Raw genomic sequence first — 20323 nt, forward strand, 5'->3', positions numbered from 1 at the left:
ATACAGGAGGGATTGAGGGCCCTATTCCCGTGGGAACTTACAATCTAGAAGGGTAGGAGGTTGAGAAACAGGAGGTGAGGACTGCAAGATTGAGAAGGATGTTAATACAGAGTTAAATGAGGGAAATTTAGGTAAGTGAAATTAATTTATTGCTGAGTTGGGTGGTAGGCTTCCCTGAACAGAAAAGTCTTCAGGGAGCATTTAAAGGAAGAAAGATTAGGGCAAAGCCTGACAGCACGAGGGAGAGTGTTCCAGAGGGTAGGTGCTGCACGACAGAAGTCCTGCAGTCTAGCATGAGAGGAGGTGATAGTTGCGGATGCAAGGAGCAGGTCATTGTTGGATCTTAGTGGACGGGCTGGAGTATACTTGTGTATTAGAGAGGATAGGTAGAGGGGAGCGGAGTTGGTGAGAGTTTTTAATGTAAGGGTTAGAATTTTGAATTTAATTCTGCTGTGAATCGGGAGCTAATGAAGGGACTCACAGACAGGTGCAGCAGATACAGATCGACGGGAAAGGTGGATCAGCCTGGCAGAGGCATTTAGGATGGATTGAAGGGGGGAGAGGCGGGAAAGAGGAAGGCCAGCGAGTAGGTTATTGCAGTAGTCAAGTCGGGAGATAACAAGGGAGTGGATCATTTGCTTTGTGGTGTCAGCGCTCAGAAAAGGGCGAATTTTGGAAATATTGTGTAGATGATTGCGGCAGGATGTAGAAAGCGATTGGATATGGGGGATGAAGGTTAGGTTTGAGTCAAGTGTGACTCCGAGGCAGCGGAGTTGGGGCGATGGGGAAATGGTGATGCCGTCAACAGGGATAGAGAAGTCAGAAGTCGGCGTAGAGCTTGAGGGGGATAAGAAGGAGCTCAGTCTTGGACATGTTAATCTTTAGGTGGTGAGAGGCCATCCAGGAAGAAATACCAGATAAGCAGTTGCTGACATGAGAGGGGACAGAGTGAGAGAGAGCAGGGGTGGAGAGGTAGATCTGGGTGTCATCAGCATAGAGGTGACATTTGAAGCCATAACTGTTGATAAGTTTACCCAGCGAAGAAGTATAGATGGAGAAGAGTAGAGGACCCAGAACAGATCCTTGAGGTACTCCAACAGACAGAGGCATAGGAGAGGAGGAGTCGCCGGCAAATGACACAGAAAAAGACCTGTGAGAAAGATAGGAGTGAATCCAGGAAAGAGCAGTGTCACAGAGGCCAAAAGAGCTAAGGGTCTGTAGGAGGAGGGGGTGGTCAAGTGTGTCGAAGGCAGCTTAGAGGTCAAGTAAAATGAGTATAGAGTAGTGGCCAATATTTTTAGCAGACAGAAGATCGTTTGTGACCTTGGTAAGGGCAGTCTCAGTTGAATGTTTTGGGCGGAATCCGGATTGCAGTGGGTCAAGCAAGGAGTTGGCGGACAGGAAGTGGGTTAGGCGATTGTAAACTAGTTTCTCAAGGAGTTTTGATGTTAGTGGAAGCAGTGATATGGGGCGGTAGCTTTCAGGAGAATTAGGGTCGAGGGAGGGTTTTTTGAGTATGGGAGTGACTTTTGCGTGTTTGAAAGAAGATGGGAATGAGCCGGTAGAGAGAGATAGGTTGAAGATGTGGGTAAGAGCAGGAGTGAGGGTGGAAGATAGGGACGGTATTAGATGGGAAGGGATAGGGTCGAGTGGGCAGGTAGTGAGGCGTGAGGAATATAGTAAGGAAGAAACTTCATTCTCAGTGGTTGGATGGAAGTTACAGAGGGTGGCAGAGGGAGTAATTGGGCCTTTTGTTGGAGTATTGTAGGTTGGTGTTGGGATGTTGCTTCGGATAGTATGTGTTTTGTTTAAAAAGTAGCCTGCCAGGTCTTGAGCACTAAAGACAGGCGGGGGAGGTGGAGCAGGTGGGTAGAGGAGAGAGTTAAAGGTGGAGAAGAGTCGTTTAGGGTTTGAGGAAAGTGTAGATATGAGAGAAGAGAAGTTTGCTTGGCTAAGTGAAGGGCGGAAGTGTATGAACGAAGAATAAACTTATAGTGTATGAAATCGGGTTCAGAGTGAGTTTTCCTCCAGACACGCTCAGCAGTACGGGAGCATTTTTGCAAATAGCGTGTTTGCTGAGCATGCCAGGGCTGTAACTGACGGCGTGGTGTTTTGCGCAGCTGGGGAGGGGCAAGTGTGTCTAATGCAGAGGAGAGAGTTTTGTTAAAGTGGGCTGTAGCGAGATCAGGGCAGGTTATAGTGGAGGTGTGAGGGAGGAGATTTTGAATGATTTTTGAAAATTGGAGCGGATCCACAGCATGTGTATTTCTACAGGTGCGGGGGCGGGATGGAAAAGTCTGTTTAGCTGTTGCATTAATATTATAGGTGACCAGGTGATGGTCTGAATGGGAAAAGGGCGACAGGTGGTGTCAGATATAGAGCAGAGGTAGGAAAAATACCAGGTCGATGGAGTGTCCATCACGGTGAGTCGGGAATAGGGTGGATTGTGAGAGACCGAAGGAGGATGTGAGTGAAAGAAGTTTAGAGGCAGCAGGGGTAGATGGGTTGTCAATGGGAATGTTGAAGTCCCCAAGAATTAGGGTTGGTATATTTGAGGAGAGAAAGTGAGGAAGCCAGGCAGCGAAGTTGTCAAAGAATTGGGAGGTTGGTCCAGGAGGGCGATAGACGACTGACACTTTTAGGGATAGGGGGGAGAACAGGCGAATACAGTGGACTTCAAAGGAGGAGAAGGAAAGAGATGGGATTGGAGGTAGGTATTGGTAAGTGCAGGAGGGGGAGAGCAGGATGCCAACACCGCCGCCACGTTTCTCACCAGCATAGGAAATTTAACTCACAGTGGGGTGCTTTGTAAAGTCATCCCATACCTATACATTTCCCATCTAGAATTCTACATAGTTAAGTAATAAAATGATAATTTTCCATTGTTATCTCTATGTATTGAGCTTTAGTTTTCCAGACAAATATAAGATAAGGAAGCAAGTGTATGTACACAAAGTGATAACATAATGAGATCTGATATTACCTGAAGCCCATTGTAATAGGCTGTGGTTTAAAAGCACAAAACCAGCTACTTCATATACACAAATAAACCTGAAAATGCAATTACTCTTACATTTTATACTCTACAGCTGGTATAACAAGTCATTGAAAATACATTAATGGAAAAACTATTTTACAGTGTACTGTCCCTTTAAACTGTAGGTGGTGTTAAACTAGTTATGCAGGATCATTTATACCTAGATTGCCAGGAGGCAAGTTCCCAACTGTTTTACGGTTTCATTATTTAGCTGTGACCACTGAAGCGATTAGTTAGAAGCAGAAAGCATATAAACTATGCCTGAAGGACGTAATCTTCATTACTTGACTGAGTCGAAAAGTTTTCTATTCAAAATGCCTTGATGACGGACTTTACAGGAGTGACCCAGAAAACATTACCTTAATTGCAGCAGTTTTATACATACCTGCTTTATAATGACTTTTGTAAAATTAGCCTGGGACTGCCAATAGATTCAAATGGCCAATAGCACTGGGGTAACTATCAATAAGTCCTCTATGGGGACTCCAAAAAAAGGATCTTATAACCAATTTCTAAGTTTGTTGTCATGTCAAATTATGTTTGCAAATGAACAAACAAAAAAGGAATAGAATGTCAGTAGATGGGCTGGGACACTTGTGAATACAGATCCAGCTTCAAATTCTCTATACTCTAGAATGGAATAAACATAATCCTGTAACATAATCCCATCCCTATACATTTCCCATCTAGAATTCTACATTTGCAGTTCTGGATAACATATATGATTATCATGCATTAGTGCTCAAATCTCAATTAATATTACTTCTTAAAATTACTCTTGATTAAACCTCAAAAAAAAAAAATTATCACTTAAAAGGGACAACATACTCTGTCTGAAATGTGAACTAAAAGCTTTTTTACATTTTAAACAAGGGTGCTCAATCTTGGTGCTCCAGAGGTTTTAGAACTACATTTCCCATGATGCTCAGTGTCTGAGCATCATGGAAAATATAGTTCCAAAACCAATGTGGTACCAAGGTTGAGCACCTCTGATTTAAACTAATACATATGGATCAGTTCCAACTAATGCTTATTGACTGCTAGGTACTTCCTGCTAATGGTCATTGGGCTCATTGTTCATAAAACACTAGTGGGAATTACCTGTAAGTCAATGGGCATTAGTAGGGAGTACATAACTCTTACTGGTATAAATAAAATAGCACCAGATATTGTGAATTTAGCTACAGACACAATACACTATTGCATTTATATCCCTTTCTAAGGAATAACAGTTCAGCTAAAGTAGTAATGATAAAGAAATGTGTTCATCCTAGTTGATGTGAGCCAATGAAAAAAGGCGTGTGTGTAGCCCCTAACCAGCTCGCTGCTAATAGTGCATTGCAAAAGCCAACCTTTTAAACAAAAGAAACCAAAAGAATAAATACATTTCATAATAAAATAAATTGCAAAGTCTCTTAAAATTGGAAAATCTAACAACTAAAATTTGTCCCTTTTATCAGTGATAAACTGTTTCTGTTTGAATGTCCAGTGAAAGGCTAAGGTTAATTCTTCGGGCTTTCATACCATAACAAAAAGAAAAATATCTTCTGGGCTCAGTGCCACAAATTTGATTATGAAAGATGCATTAGCCTACTACAGTCTCTGTCATGCAACAAAGTCTAAGTGAATCATTTGTTAGGTTTGGCTCTGTAATCTATATTTAAGTTACAGCTTAGCCAAAATGGATAACCTGGGGGTGTATGGGTATTTAACAGACGGAAGGAATGGTGTGTTCATGTTAGAAGGCTGAAACAACCACTGTAGCTCACTTACACAAAACCAGTTGTTAAATGAAAAAGCAAATTGCTTTAAAAAGTATGACAAGCTCCCCTTTCATCTCTAGGAAGCAGTTTACTTTGGTATCTCAGGCTCTTATCTCTAGTAACGATCTATGGTCAAATTGGAGGGAAAAAAAAAAAACACACACACACAAATACAAGAAAAACTAGATTTCATAGACTAGATGACTCCATTTTCTTTACCTATATACAACACTATTTATATTACATGATGCAAATAATGTGTATACAGCACTATTACATGATGCAAAAAATGATTTAGATAGTTTATCATTTATGTGGGTTTTGTTACAAAAAAAGCACTTCAATGCCATAATACATCGATCATATATTATACTTCTTAATTTCAATTAAGCAAGAACAGAAAGAGTGGGGGTATATTTCCTAAATGGTTAATTAACAAGATCATAAACCAATTTTGGCAAATATTCTTATAAAATATTACCCAATGTGAATGCTTTGCGTTTGCTTTGCCTGTATTGAAAGAGAAATCATTATTATCTTGGTTTTAATGTGCCTGTTCTAATTTAGTAATTTAGATGCCTTTAATCAGAGCATTGGTATTTGTACTGCCAAAAATCTCATTGTTACCTGGGCTGAATAACTTAAAGGAACAGTGTATTAAAGAAATAAATCCTATCATGTATTTGAAACATTTTGATTAATTTAAACAGCAAACAACTTGTTTTCTTGCAAAATGAGCACTTAGAAATTCTCAGTGTATTCACAGCCCTCAGGGAAATAAGAGCTGACATGTTGGCAATTTAGGTTGCATTCTGCTTCTTCTGAGCATGGGCAAATCTTACTGCCTGTTAATCTAGTTTTCAGTTAAGGGGACAGTATACTCCAGAATTTTTATAGTTTAAAAAGAACTAGCACTGCCGAGCAGTGAAAAAACATAATTTATGTAAGAACTTACCTGATAAATTCATTTCTTTCATATTAGCAAGAGTCCATGAGCTAGTGACGTATGGGATATACATTCCTACCAGGAGGGGCAAAATTTCCCAAACCTCAAAATGCCTATAAATACACCCCTCACCACACCCACAAATCAGTTTAACGAATAGCCAAGAAGTGGGGTGATAAAAAAGTGTGAAAGCATAAAAAATAAGGAATTGGAATAATTGTGCTTTATACAAAAAAATCATACCACCACAAAAAAGGGCGGGCCTCATGGACTCTTGCTAATATGAAAGAAATGAATTTATCAGGTAAGTTCTTACATAAATTATGTTTTCTTTCATGTAATTAGCAAGAGTCCATGAGCTAGTGACGTATGGGATAATGACTAGAGAGGGAGGGATAAAATAAAGACAGCCAATTTCGCTGAAAAATAATCCACACCCAAAATAAAGTTTAATATGAAAAATATAAGCAGAAGATTCAAACTGAAACAGCTGCCTGAAGTACTTTTCTACCAAAAACTGCTTCAGAAGAAGAAAACACATCAAAATGGTAGAATTTAGTAAAAGTATGCAAAGAAGACCAAGTTGCTGCTTTGCAAATCTGATCAACCGAAGCTTCATTCCTAAACGCCCAGGAAGTAGAAACTGACCTAGTAGAATGAGCTGTAATCTCTTGAGGCGGAATTTTACCCGACTCAACATAGGCTAGATGAATTAAAGATTTCAACCAAGATGCCAAAGAAATGGCAGAAGCTTTCTGGCCTTTTCTAGAACCGGAAAAGATGACAAATAGACTAGAAGTCTTTCGGAAAGACTTAGTAGCTTCAACATAATATTTCAAAGCTCTAACAACATCCAAAGAATGCAATGATTTCTCCTTAGAATTCTTAGGATTAGGACATAATGAAGGAACCACAATTTCTCTACTAATGTTGTTGGAATTCACAACCTTAGGTAAAAATTGAAAAGAAGTTTGCAACACCGCCTTATCCTGATGAAAAATCAGAAAAGGAGACTCACAAGAAAGAGCAGACAATTCAGAGACTCTTCTGGCAGAAGAGATGGCCAAAAGGAACAAAACTTTCCAAGAAAGTAATTTAATGTCCAATGAATGCATAGGTTCAAACGGAGGAGCTTGAAGAGCCCCCAGAACCAAATTCAAACTCCAAGGAGGAGAAATTGACTTAATGACAGGTTTTATACGAACCAAGGCTTGTACAAAACAATGAATATCAGGAAGATTAGCAATCTTTCTGTGAAAAAGAACAGAAAGAGCAGAGATTTGTCCTTTCAAGGAACTTGCAGACAAACCCTTATCCAAACCATCCTGAAGAAACTGCAAAATTCTCGGAATTCTAAAAGAATGCCAAGAAAAATGATGAGAAAGACACCAAGAAATATAAGTCTTCCAGACTCTATAATATATTTCTCTAGAAACAGATTTACGAGCCTGTAACATAGTATTAATCACAGAGTCAGAGAAACCTCTTTGACCAAGAATCAAGCGTTCAATCTCCATACCTTTAAATTTAAGGATTTGAGATCCTGATGGAAGAAAGGACCTTGCGACAGAAGGTCTGGTCTTAACGGAAGAGTCCACAGCTGGCAAGAAGCCATCCGGACAAGATCCGCATACCAAAACCTGTGAGGCCATGCTGGAGCTACCAGCAGAACAAACGAGCATTCCTTCAGAATCTTGGAGATTACTCTTGGAAGAAGAACTAGAGGCGGAAAGATATAGGCAGGATGATACTTCCAAGGAAGTGATAATGCATCAACTGCCTCCGCCTGAGGATCCCGGGATCTGGACAGATACCTGGGAAGTTTCTTGTTTAGATGAGAAGCCATCAGATCTATTTCTGGAAGTTCCCACATTTGAACAATCTGAAGAAATACCTCTGGGTGAAGAGACCATTCGCCCGGATGCAACGTTTGGCGACTGAGATAATCCGCTTCCCAATTGTCTATACCTGGGATATGAACCGCAGAGATTAGACAGGAGCTGGATTCCGCCCAAACCAGAATTCGAGATACTTCTTTCATAGCCAGAGGACTGTGAGTCCCTCCTTGATGATTGATGTATGCCACAGTTGTGACATTGTCTGTCTGAAAACAAATGAACGACTCTCTCTTCAGAAGAGGCCAGGACTGAAGAGCTCTGAAAATTGCACGGAGTTCCAAAATATTGATCGGTAATCTCACCTCCTGAGATTCCCAAACCCCTTGTGCCGTCAGAGACCCCCACACAGCTCCCCAACCTGTAAGACTTGCATCTGTTGAAATTACAGTCCAGGTCGGAGGAACAAAAGAAGCCCCCTGAACTAAACGATGGTGATCTGTCCACCACGTCAGAGAGTGTCGTACAATCGGTTTTAAAGATATTAATTGAGATATCTTTGTGTAATCCCTGCACCATTGGTTCAGCATACAGAGCTGAAGAGGTCGCATGTGAAAACGAGCAAAGGGGATCGCGTCCGATGCAGCAGTCATAAGACCTAGAATTTCCATGCATAAGGCTACCGAAGGGAATGATTGTGACTGAAGGTTTCAACAAGCTGAAATCAATTTTAGACGTCTCTTGTCTGTCAAAGACAGAGTCATGGACACTGAATCTATCTGGAAACCCAAAAAGGTCACCCTTGTCTGAGGAATCAATGAACTTTTTAGTGAATTGATCCTCCAACCATGATCTTGAAGAAACAACACAAGTCGATTCGTATGAGATTCTGCTAAATGTGAAGACTGAGCAAGTACCAAGATATCGTCCAAATAAGGAAATACCACAATACCCTGTTCTCTGATTACAGACAGAAGGGCACCGAGAACCTTTGTAAAAATTCTTGGAGCTGTTGCTAGGCCAAACGGCAGAGCCACAAACTGGTAATGCTTGTCCAGGAATGAAAATCTCAGAAACTGATAGTGAGCTGGATGAATCGGAATATGCAGATATGCATCCTGTAAATCTATTGTAGACATATAATGCCCTTGCTGAACAAAAGGCAGGATAGTCCTTATAGTTACCATTTTGAATGTTGGTATCCTTACATAACGATTCAATATTTTTAGATCCAGAACTGGTCTGAAGGAATTCTCCTTCTTTGGTACAATGAAGAGATTCGAATAAAACCCCAGCCCCTGTTCCAGAACTGGAACTGGCATAATTAGTCCAGCCAACTCTAGATCTGAAACACATTTCAGAAATGCTTGAGCTTTCGCTGGGTTTACTGGGACACGGGAAAGAAAAAATCTCTTTGCAGGAGGTCTTATCTTGAAACCAATTCTGTACCCTTCTGAAACAATGTTCTGAATCCAAAGATTGTGAACAGAATTGAACTAAATTTCTTTGAAAAAACGTAATCTGCCCCCTACCAGCTGAGCTGGAATGAGGGCCGCACCTTCATGTGGACTTAGAAGCTGGCTTTGCTTTTCTAGAAGGCTTGGATTTATTCCAGACTGGAGATGGTTTCCAAACTGAAACTGCTCCTGAGGATGAAGGATCAGGCTTTTGTTCTTTGTTGAAACGAAAGGAACGAAAACGATTATTAGCCCTGTTTTTACCCTTAGATTTTTTATCCTGTGGTAAAAAAGTTCCTTTCCCACCAGTAACAGTTGAGATAATAGAATCCAACTGAGAACCAAATAACTTATTACCCTGGAAAGAAAGGGAAAGTAGAGTCGATTTAGAAGACATATCAGCATTCCAAGTTTTAAGCCATAAAGCTCTTCTAGCTAAAATAGCTAGAGACATAAACCTGACATCAACTCTGATAATATCAAAAATGGCATCACAGATAAAATTATTAGCATGCTGAAGAAGAATAATAATGTTATGAGAATCATGATCTGTTACTTGTTGCGCTAAAGTTTCCAACCAAAAAGTTGAAGCTGCAGCAACATCCGCCAAAGATATAGCAGGTCTAAGAAGATTACCTGAACACAAATAAGCTTTTCTTAGAAAGGATTCAATTTTCCTATCTAAAGGATCCTTAAAGGAAGTACCATCTGCCGTAGGAATAGTAGTACGCTTAGCAAGGGTAGAGATAGCCCCATCAACTTTAGGGATTTTGTCCCAAAATTCTAATCTGTCGGATGGCACAGGATATAATTGCTTAAAACGTTTAGAAGGAGTAAATGAATTACCCAAATTATTCCATTCCTTGGAAATTACTTCAGAAATAGCACCAGGAACAGGAAAAACTTCTGGAATAACTACAGGAGATTTAAAGACCTTGTCTAAATGTTTAGATTTAGTATCAAGAGGACCAGAATCCTCAATTTCTAAAGCAATTAGGACTTCTTTAAGTAAAGAATGAATAAATTCCATTTTAAATAAATATGAAGATTTATCAGCATCAACCTCTGAGGCAGAATCCTCTGAACCAGAAGAATCATTAGAATCAGAATGATGATGTTCATTTAAAAATTCATCTGGATAAAGAGAAGTTTTAAAAAGACTTTTTATGTTTACTAGAAGGAGGAATAACAGACATAGCCTTCTTAATGGATTCAGAAACAAAATCTCTTATGTTATCAGGAACATTCTGAACATTAGATGTTGATGGAACTGCAACAGGTAATGGTACTTTACTAAAGGAAATATTTTCTGCATTAACAAGTTTGTCATGACATTTAATACAAACAACAGCTGGAGGAACAGCTACCAAAAGTTTACAGCAGATACACTTAGCTTTGGTAGTTCCAGCACCAGGCAGCGATTTTCCTGAAGTATCTTCTGACTCAGATGCAACGTGAGACATCTTGCAATATGTAAGAGAAAAAAGAACATATAAAGCAAAATTGATCAAATTCCTTAAATGACAGTTTCAGGAATGGGAAAAAATGCCAAAGAACAAGCTTCTAGCAACCAGAAGCAATGAAAAATGAGACTTAAATAATGTGGAGACAAAAGCGACGCCCATATTTTTTTAGCGCCAAATAAGACGCCCACATTATTTGGCGCCTAAATGCTTTTGGCGCCAAAAATGACGCCACATCCGGAACGCCGACATCTTTGGCGCAAAAGAACGTCAAAAAATGACGCAACTTCCGGCGACACGTATGACGCCGGAAACAGAAAAGATTTTTTGTGCCAAAAAAGTCAGCGCCAAGAATGACGCAATAAAATGAAGCATTTTCAGCCCCCGCGAGCCTAACAGCCCACAGGGAAAAGGTCAAATTTTTTAAGGTAAGAAAAAATGATTGATTCAAATGCATTTATCCCAAATATGAAACTGACTGTCTGAAAAAAAGGAATGTTGAACATTCTGAGTCAAGGCAAATAAATGTTTGAATACATATATTTAGAACTTTATAAAAAAAGTGCCCAACCATAGCTTTAGAGTGTCACAGAAAATAAGACTTACTTACCCCAGGACACTCATCTACATGTTTGTAGAAAGCCAAACCAGTACTGAAACGAAAATCAGCAGAGGTAATGGTATATATATATATATAAGAGTATATCGTCGATCTGAAAAGGGAGGTAAGAGATGAATCTCTACGACCGATAACAGAGAACCTATGAAATAGACCCCGTAGAAGGAGATCATTGAATTCAAATAGGCAATACTCTCCTCACATCCCTCTGACATTCACTGCACGCTGAGAGGAAAACCGGGCTCCAACCTGTTGCGGAGCGCATATCAACGTAGAATCTAGCACAAACTTACTTCACCACCTCCATAGGAGGCAAAGTTTGTAAAACTGATTTGTGGGTGTGGTGAGGGGTGTATTTATAGGCATTTTGAGGTTTGGGAAACTTTGCCCCTCCTGGTAGGAATGTATATCCCATACGTCACTAGCTCATGGACTCTTGCTAATTACATGAAAGAAACTGTCAAATGATAAAATGCGGCCCTCAAGGGCTTAGAAATTGGCATATGAGCTTAACTAGGTTTAGCTTTCAATAAAGAACACCAAAAGAACAAAGCAAATTTGATCAAAGTAAATTGGAAAGTTGTTTAAAATTGCATGCACTATTTGAATCATGAAAGTTTAATTTTGACTAGACTGTCCCTTTAATAGTAAACCAGCTCATGTTACTCTTTGTAGGGCTGTGATAGGAAGCAATGGACACTGCACAAATTAAGTCTAAAAAAATAATAATATAAAAGATAAAATCAATTTAAAATAATGAATACTACATACTGAAATGATTTAGCCACTGTGCTTATTTATTACAACAATTAAACTGTTTTATATCACCTTAAGATACAAGAAGTTATGCTGAAAAATCTTTATGTATACAGCTCTATTTACTGAGCATGGTTTATAACACTGCATTTTATTTGCTTTCTGACCTATATGATATACAAATAGGAAGACAACAGTGACAAGTTATCACGAAGATGACGACTTCGTAGAAAACGCAATTAGCACTTGCCAAAATGAAGGTAGGGCTTCTCTGTCAACTGAACAATTTTGCAATGTACACAAACAACTGGCTTATTGCCACAAAAAAAGAACATCAACAATCAACTGCTAGAGTACAAACACTTCATGGAAGAGGAAGCTTAAGGAACGTGTTTAAAAAAAAAAAATTAAAAAAAAATGAAAGATTTCAAAATGTCTCCAATATGAAAATACAGAATATAGCTACAACGTTAAGAAATGGGGGGGAAATGTGATATTAGATTAATGTAAATCAGGTAAATTGTGGATGCCAGTATTTTACCTTTATAAAGCTGCAAACATAATGCATTTATTGATGTGTATAAATATGCAAAACTATCATGACTATCATACATTATCTTTGCTTATTCCATGGGTCACAAAAGTAATATATATTCCTTACAGTATTAATGCATTTATAATAAACTATTTCCATATTACTGTGCACCACAATATGAGCTATTATATGCTCACAAAAGCAGGTGCTCTACTGCTTACATATTTTAACTGTTGTTCTTACATAGATTTATAGTTTCCATGTTACGAATGGAACTCAAGAAGATCACTGTGTAAACTAGGTTAATTTAGCAGTACACAAACAGCACCTTGAAATTTGAGAAACAACAAAAACAAACAAAAAAAACCACACACAACAGCAAAATATTTATTCTACCTACATCTCCCAAGAGGAGCATATCCCCCTTTCATCTTCTCCAACAATGCATGTGGTATATAGTATAGAAGAGACCAGTTTTACTAGAAAAATAAACATTTTTTAGAATTAATTTATATTTTGGCATAATTTCATGTCTCCGTGTTAGCAGCACTTCACTGGGCAAGGGACTAGTAATATCACATCTGCCTGACTCACACACCTGTACTAGCTCACCTGTGGCACAATTATAGTAAAGAAAACAGCCCTGGAACTGAGCCGGCTTCAGGTGAACGAGTACAGACAGAGGTGGAGTCTCCTGTTCTGCTCCTTTCTCTGTGGCAAGGATACAATGTTCTGGTTTATAATTAATGATCTTACCAATCACACATAATTATATAGTGCAGATTATCTTCAAGTTATTTCATATTAATTCACTGGGCTCCAGAGCAACTGACTGCACTGCAGAACTAAACTATTTCCCTGAGAAGGGAGATCTGGTGCTTGAGATTTTTTTCAACCTTACATGTTCTTAGTAAGCTGACAATTAATGCTAGTGAGAATTACTTTAATGAATCTGGCACTTTGTCACTCTGCACTAGCCTGTGCCCTCCCTCCCAACAAAGGTAGATAAAAGAATGTGTGTCATAGTTTTTGTGGCCTCAAGAAAATATAGGACTAAAAATTAGTAATTTGGGGTAGATGGGCAAACAAGGTGGCCACAACTCAAAAGAGGTCTCTGAGGGGAGAATATAACCCAGAAGATACCCTGCAACTTTACCTAAGCCTGGCCTTGTGCCACTGAACATTTTTAGCAAACATTACTGTGTGTTTAATAGCTATAAATGTATATATGGCCTTCAGGCATCTAAAATATTCATCTGCAGCACAATGTGTCAGGAAGTTGTCCATCACTGGTATACATTAAAGGGACAGTCAACTCAAAAATGTTTATTGTTTAAAAATATAGATAATCCCTTTATTACCCATTCCCCAGTTTTGCATAACCAACACTGTTATATGAATATACATTTAAACTCTATGATTACCTGTATCTAGGCTCCTGCAGGCTGCCCCTTATCCAAGTGGTTTTTTTTTTATTAGTTTTTTACAATCTTGCATTTTAGCCAATTAGTGCTGGTCCTTGTAAACTCACTATTCTCCACTGGAGTGACCACAATGTTATCTACATGTCAAACATGAACTAGCACTATCTGTCTGTAATATAAAATTGTAAAGAGCTATAAAAAAAACAAAAACAAAACAAAATTTATGCTTACCTGATAAATTTCTCTCTTTCCAGATATGGAGAGTCCACGACATCATCAATTACTAGTGGGAATATCACTCCTGGCCAGCAGGAGGAGGCAAAGAGCACCACAGCAAAGCTGTTAAGAGTCACTCCCCTACCCATAATCCAGTGTCATTCGACCGAAGGGAAATGGAAAAAGGAATAACACAAAGGTGTAGAGGTGTCTGAGGTTTGATAAAAAATAACTGTCTTAAATTTAAGGGAGGGGTTGTGGACTCTCCATATCCGGAAAGAAAGAAATTTATCAGGTAAGCATTCATTTTGTTTTCTTTCCTAAGATATGGAGAGTCCACAACGTCATCAATTAATAGTGGGAACCAATACCCAAGCTAGAGGACACAGATGACTAGGGAGGGAGAACAAGACAGGTAGACCTAAACAGAAGGCACCAACGCTTGAAGAACCTCTCTCTCTAAAGAAGCCTCAGCCGAGGCAAAAGTATCAAATTTGTAAAATTTAGAAAAAGTATGCAGAGGGGACCAAGTTGCAGCTTTTCAAATCTGTTCCACAGAAGCTTCATTTTTTAAAGCCCAAGTAGAGAAGACAGCCCTCATGGAATGAGCTGTAATTCTCTCAGGAGGCTGCTGACCAGCAGTCTTATAAGCAAAACAAATTATATTTCTCAACCAGAGAGAAAGAGAAGTAGCAGTAGCTTTCTGACCTTTACGCTTTCCAGAGAAACAAACAAACAGGGCAGAGGACTGGCGAAAATCCTTAGTCGCCTGTAGGTAGAATTTTAGAGCACGCACAACATCCAAGTTGTGCAACAAACGTTCCTTATGAGAAGAAGAATTAAGACACAGAGAAGGAACAACAATTTCCTGATTAATATTTCTATCCGAAACCACTTTAGGAATGCAATGGCTCAAACGGAGCCTGCTGCAGAACATTAAGAACAAGGTTAAGGCTCCAAAGAGGAGCAACAGACTTAAACACAGGCCTGATTCTGACCAGGGCCTGACAAAAAGATTGAACATCTGGCACATCCGCCAGACGCTTGTGTAACAAAATAGATCATGCAGAAATATGACCCTTCAGAGAACTGACTGACCATCCCTTCTCCAGACTTTCCTGGAGAAAGGACAACATCCTAGGAATCCTGACCCTACTCCAAGAGTAGCCTTTGGATTCACACCAATAAAGGTTTTTACGCCATACCTTATGGTAAATCTTTCTAGTAACAGGCTTGCAAGCCTGAGTCATGGTCTCAATGACCGACTCAGAAAAACCCTGCTTAGACAGAACTAAGTGTTCAATCTACAAGCAGTAAGCTTCAGAGAAACGAGATTTGGATGAAGGAATGGACCCCGAGTCCTTCCTCAAAGGCAACCTCCAAGGTAGAAGAGATGACAGCTTCACTAGGTCTGCATACCAGATGCTAGACTGAAATCCCAAGGAACCACCAGAGCATCTATCAGGGCGGCCTGCGGATCTCTTGACCTTGAACCGTACCTTGGAAGCTTGGCGTTCTGCCGAGACGGCCCTCCCCATTCGAGCGTTAACCTGGAGAACACCTCCGGATGGAGAGCCCACTCTTCGGAATGAAATGTCTGCCTTCTCAAAAAAAAACAACCCCACTGAACAATCCGAGAACACCTTCATGGCTAAGGAACTCATAATTCCTCCCTGGTGGTTGATGTAAGCCACTGAGGTGATATTGTCCGACTGGAACCTAATAAACCGGGCTAAGGACAAGTGAGGCAAAGCCATCAGAGCATTGTAAATCGCTCTCAACTCCATGATGTTTTTGGGGAGAGCCGACTCCTCCCGAGTCCATAGACCCTGCGCCTTTAACAAGTCCCAGACTGCTCCCCAGCAAGCTGGCGTCCATAATCACAATCACCCAGGAAGGTCTCCGGAAGCATGTGCTCTGAGACAGATGCTCCTGAGAAAGCCACCACGGGAGAGAGTCTCTTGTCGACTGATCTAGATCTATCCTCTGAGACAGATCCAAATGGTCTCTGTTTCATTGTCTGAGCATGCATAACTGCAGAGCTCTCAAATGGAATCGAGCAAAGGGAATGATGTCCATGGAAGCAACCATCAGACCAATTACCTCCATACAATGAGCCACTGATGCCCGAACAGTAGACTGCAGAGAGAGGCAAGATAAAAGAATATTGGATATTCTAACCTCTGTCAGAAAATTTTTCATAGATAGAGAATCTATTATGGTCCCTAAGAAAACTCTTTTCAAGATTCACTTTCCATCCGTGGGAACGTAGAAAACACAACAAGAATCTCTGTATGAGAGTCTGCTTGTTGAAATTATGGCGCCTGAACCAATATATCGTCCAGGTATCGCGCTACTGCAATTCCCCGAGACCTGATCACTGCCAAGAGAGCCCCCAGAACCTTTGAGAAAATTCTGGGAGCTGTGGCAAGGCCAAACGGAAGAGCCACAAACTGAAAGTGTTTGTCTAGAAAGGTGAATCTCAGGAACTTGTGATGATCCCTGTGGATAGGAACATGAAGATACGCATCCTTCAGGTCTATGGTCGTCATAAACTGACCCCTCTTGGACCAAGGGAAGAATGGAACGAATGGTTTCCAATTTGAAGGATGGTACCCTGAGAAACTTATTGAGACACTTGAGGGTCTAGAATAGGGTGAAAAGTTCCCTCTTTTTGGGAACTGTGAACGGATTTGAATAGAATCCCAGGCCCTGTTCCCTTAAAGGAACTGGAACCACCCCCCCCAGGGAAGAAAGGTCCCAAACGCAATTCAAGAATGCCTCTTTTTATATGGTCTGCAGATAATCTTGAGAGGTGAAACCTGCCCCTAGGAGGAAAAGTTTTAAATTCTATTTTGTAAACCTGAGATACTATATCCACAGCCCAGGGATCTGGGACATCTCGTATCCATGCTTGAAAAAACAGAGAAAGTCTGCCCCCCACTTGATCCGATCCCGGACCGGGTTCAAACCATTCATGCTGATTTAGACTCAGCTGCGTATTTCTTTGATTGCTTCCCCTTGTTCCAAGACTGATTGGGTTTCCAAGAAGACTTGGACTGTTCCTGCTTGGAAGATGAAGACTTTCCTTTGAAGTTACGAAAAGAACAAAAATTACTTTGATGTCCCTTAGTTCTATTCTTCTTGCCTTGTGGTAGAAAAAGACCCTTTTCCTCCTGTAATATCAGAAATGATTTCTGCCAGACCATGTCCACACAAGTTCTTACCCTTGTAAGGAAGCGCAAGAAGCTTGGACTTAGAAGTAACATCAGCTGACCAAGATTTTAGCCACAACGCCCTGCGGGCTAGCACAGAGAAGCCAGATATCTTGGCTCCCAGTTTAATAACTTGCATGGTAGAATCAGAAATAAAGGAATTGACTTGGTTGAGAGCCTTAATTCTGTTTCGGATCTCCTCCAAAGGAGTCTCTACCAAAATTGAATCAGACAAGGTGTTGCACCAATAAGATGCCACACTAGACACAGTGGCAATACAAACTGCAGGTTGCCATTGAAGACTTTGATGAACATACATCTTTTTCAAATAAGCCTTCAGCTTTTTGTCCACTGAATCCTTAAAAGAGCAGCTATCCTCTATAGGGATCGTAGTTATCTTAGAGTAGAAACGGCCCCTTCTACTTTACGCACCGTGTGCCATGAATCTTTAATGGAGTCAGCAACAGGAAACATTTTTTTTAAAGACGGGAGATGGGGAAAAAGGAATCCCTGGCTTTTCCCATTCCTGTGAAATAATCTCCGTTGCACGGTCTGGAACAGGAAACACTTCCACAGAGGAAGGAACATCATAGTATTAAGTTTACTAGACTTCTTAGGGTTGACGACAGGGGTATCGGAGTCGTCCAAAGTAGCCAAAACTTCCCTTAACAATACACGAAGGTATTCAAGCTTAAATTTGAAGGTTACTACTTCAGCATCAGATGAAGGAATTATACTGTCCGAATCTGTGATTTCACCCTCAGAGGCTACAGACGTATCCTCCTCATCAGACTTATGAGGGAGAGCAACCTGTGTAGCAGAAGATGGAGCAGAAACCTTACTATCTGAATCTCTTATTTTCCTCTTGCGTTTTCTAGGAAAAGCAGATAATGCTGCAGATACCGCAGAAGATACATGAGCAGCAATTTCTGCAGGCAAATAAACTGAGAGGAACTGCAGGGCACTGTATGTGACACCAGAGGCTTGGGACGTTTGAGGAGAAAGCTGTGGCATTGCCTGAACAGCATCATCCTGAGAGACAGGCTAATTTGAAATAAAAAAAAATTATTTACATTTCAAAGTTTTATATAGAGATGAGGTACAAAATTGCATAGGCACCACAATCTGGTTCTCTAGACAGAGCAGACAATTGTCCATAGGAACAGACTCCTGTTCCATTACCCAAAATGATTTTACCAACAAGATGAGTAAAATAAAAAGTAAATGTTTAAAAATGACCTCCTTGTACTGTCACTTTAAATCCAAAATCTGCTAAAGTAAGCTTTATTAACCCCTTCAGTGCCAGTCTCCCAATCATAGAAGACAAACAGCACTTACCTGCAATTCCAGCTGTCCGGCAGATAGACAGCTCACAAGGCATGAAAGGACGCATACTCCTTACAGAGACCTGTGGAAAAAGAATGAGCAGAGTAAACACTCTGGCTTTCTATACCATGGGCAGCAAATATGTTAGAAAACCCAGCAAGGACTACCTCACAACTTTCTAACTGCTTTAAAGCCACCACTACTCTACTGCAGAGATTGACATGGACTACAGCTATACCCAAAAAACTTGCTTGTAGCGAAAGGAAATCAAATTTTCTTCAGACACCAAACTTCACCTCCTCCATTAACAGAGGCAAAGAGAATGACTGGGGATTATGGGTAGGGGAGTGACACTTAACAGCTTTGCTGTGGTGCTCTTTGCCTCCTCCTGCTAGCCAGGAGTGATATTCCCACTAGTAATTGAGGACGTTGTGGACTCTCCATATCTTAGGAAAGAAAGTAATCACTGAGTTAAGAGGCAGCAGGGGCTTAGAAACAGGCAATCTTAGAGGTTATAAAGTATATATACAGTATATATATACAGTATATATATATATATATATATATACACTGTATATATATATATATATATATATCCTCCATGTGTATCTGCACTCACAATTCCAATGGGCCATCAACCAGGATGCAACGTCAATTTCTTAGTAACAATCTTCTTCAATCAAGGACTGCACTCACTGGATTTAGATAAAGGTATTTAATATTTTATTGTGGTAACGTTTCGGGGTTCGCAGACCCCTTCCTCAGACCAGGTGCAGTCCTTGATTGAAGATTATATATATATATATATATATATATATATATATATATATATATATATATATATATATATATATATATATATATATGGATATATATATATATATATATATATATATATATATATATATATAAATATATATATATATATAATTGGTTATGTAAAGCTGGTGCATGGGTAAAAAAGTTATCTTTTTTTTTATATATCTTTTTATTATCCAACAAAAAAGGTATAATTAATATACCATAATATAGAATGATAACAAAACATAATAAGGTTGTCAATATCAATAGACAATGATACATTTAGTTGCAGACGTAGTATCAAGCAGCAAAATATTACATAAAGAAACAGAATGTACAACCTCCGAAAAAAAGAAAAAAAGTATCTTAAGATTCCTTCCAGTATTATATAATCAAACCTTAAAGGGACATTAAACCCAATTTTTTTCTTTCATGATTCAGATAGAGTATGCAATTTTAAACAACTTTCTAACTTACTTCTATTATCTAATTTGCTTAATTATCTTGATTATTGTTTGCTGGAAAGTATATCTGGATAGGCTCAGAAGCTGCTGATTGGTGGCTGCACATATAAGCCTCATGTGATTGGCTCACCCATGTGCATTGCTATTTCTTGAACTAAGAATATCTAAAGAATGAAGCACATTAGATAATAGAAGTAAATTGGGATGTTGTTTAAAATTGTATTCTCTATCTGAATATTGAAAGAAAAAAATTGGGTTTATTGTCCCTTTAAGTTCCTGAATAAAACATAAGATATCCCAAACCTGCATATTTGTTGGAATTTTTGCTATTATAAAATAAAAAGAAAGAAAAAAAGAGAAAGAAAAGGAGGGGGGGGGGGGAGGGAAAAACTCTCAGCTCTCAAACCCCCCCGAACTCACCCCACCCTTGAAGTCTACAAAATCTGCTTCCACTCTGTAGGATACC

The 20323-nt window shown here is 39.5% G+C and overlaps 1 protein-coding gene across 4 annotated transcripts in view; it reads right to left on the minus strand.

Moving 5' to 3' along the window:
* The window catches only part of LOC128643506 (CLIP-associating protein 1-like), a 235599-nt gene that overhangs the window by 83109 nt on the left and 132167 nt on the right, over positions 1 to 20323 (minus strand). The gene's annotated exons all lie outside the window — the stretch shown is intronic.

This window comes from Bombina bombina, unplaced genomic scaffold, assembly GCF_027579735.1.
Source record: "Bombina bombina isolate aBomBom1 unplaced genomic scaffold, aBomBom1.pri scaffold_655, whole genome shotgun sequence".
NCBI lineage: Eukaryota > Metazoa > Chordata > Amphibia > Anura > Bombinatoridae > Bombina > Bombina bombina.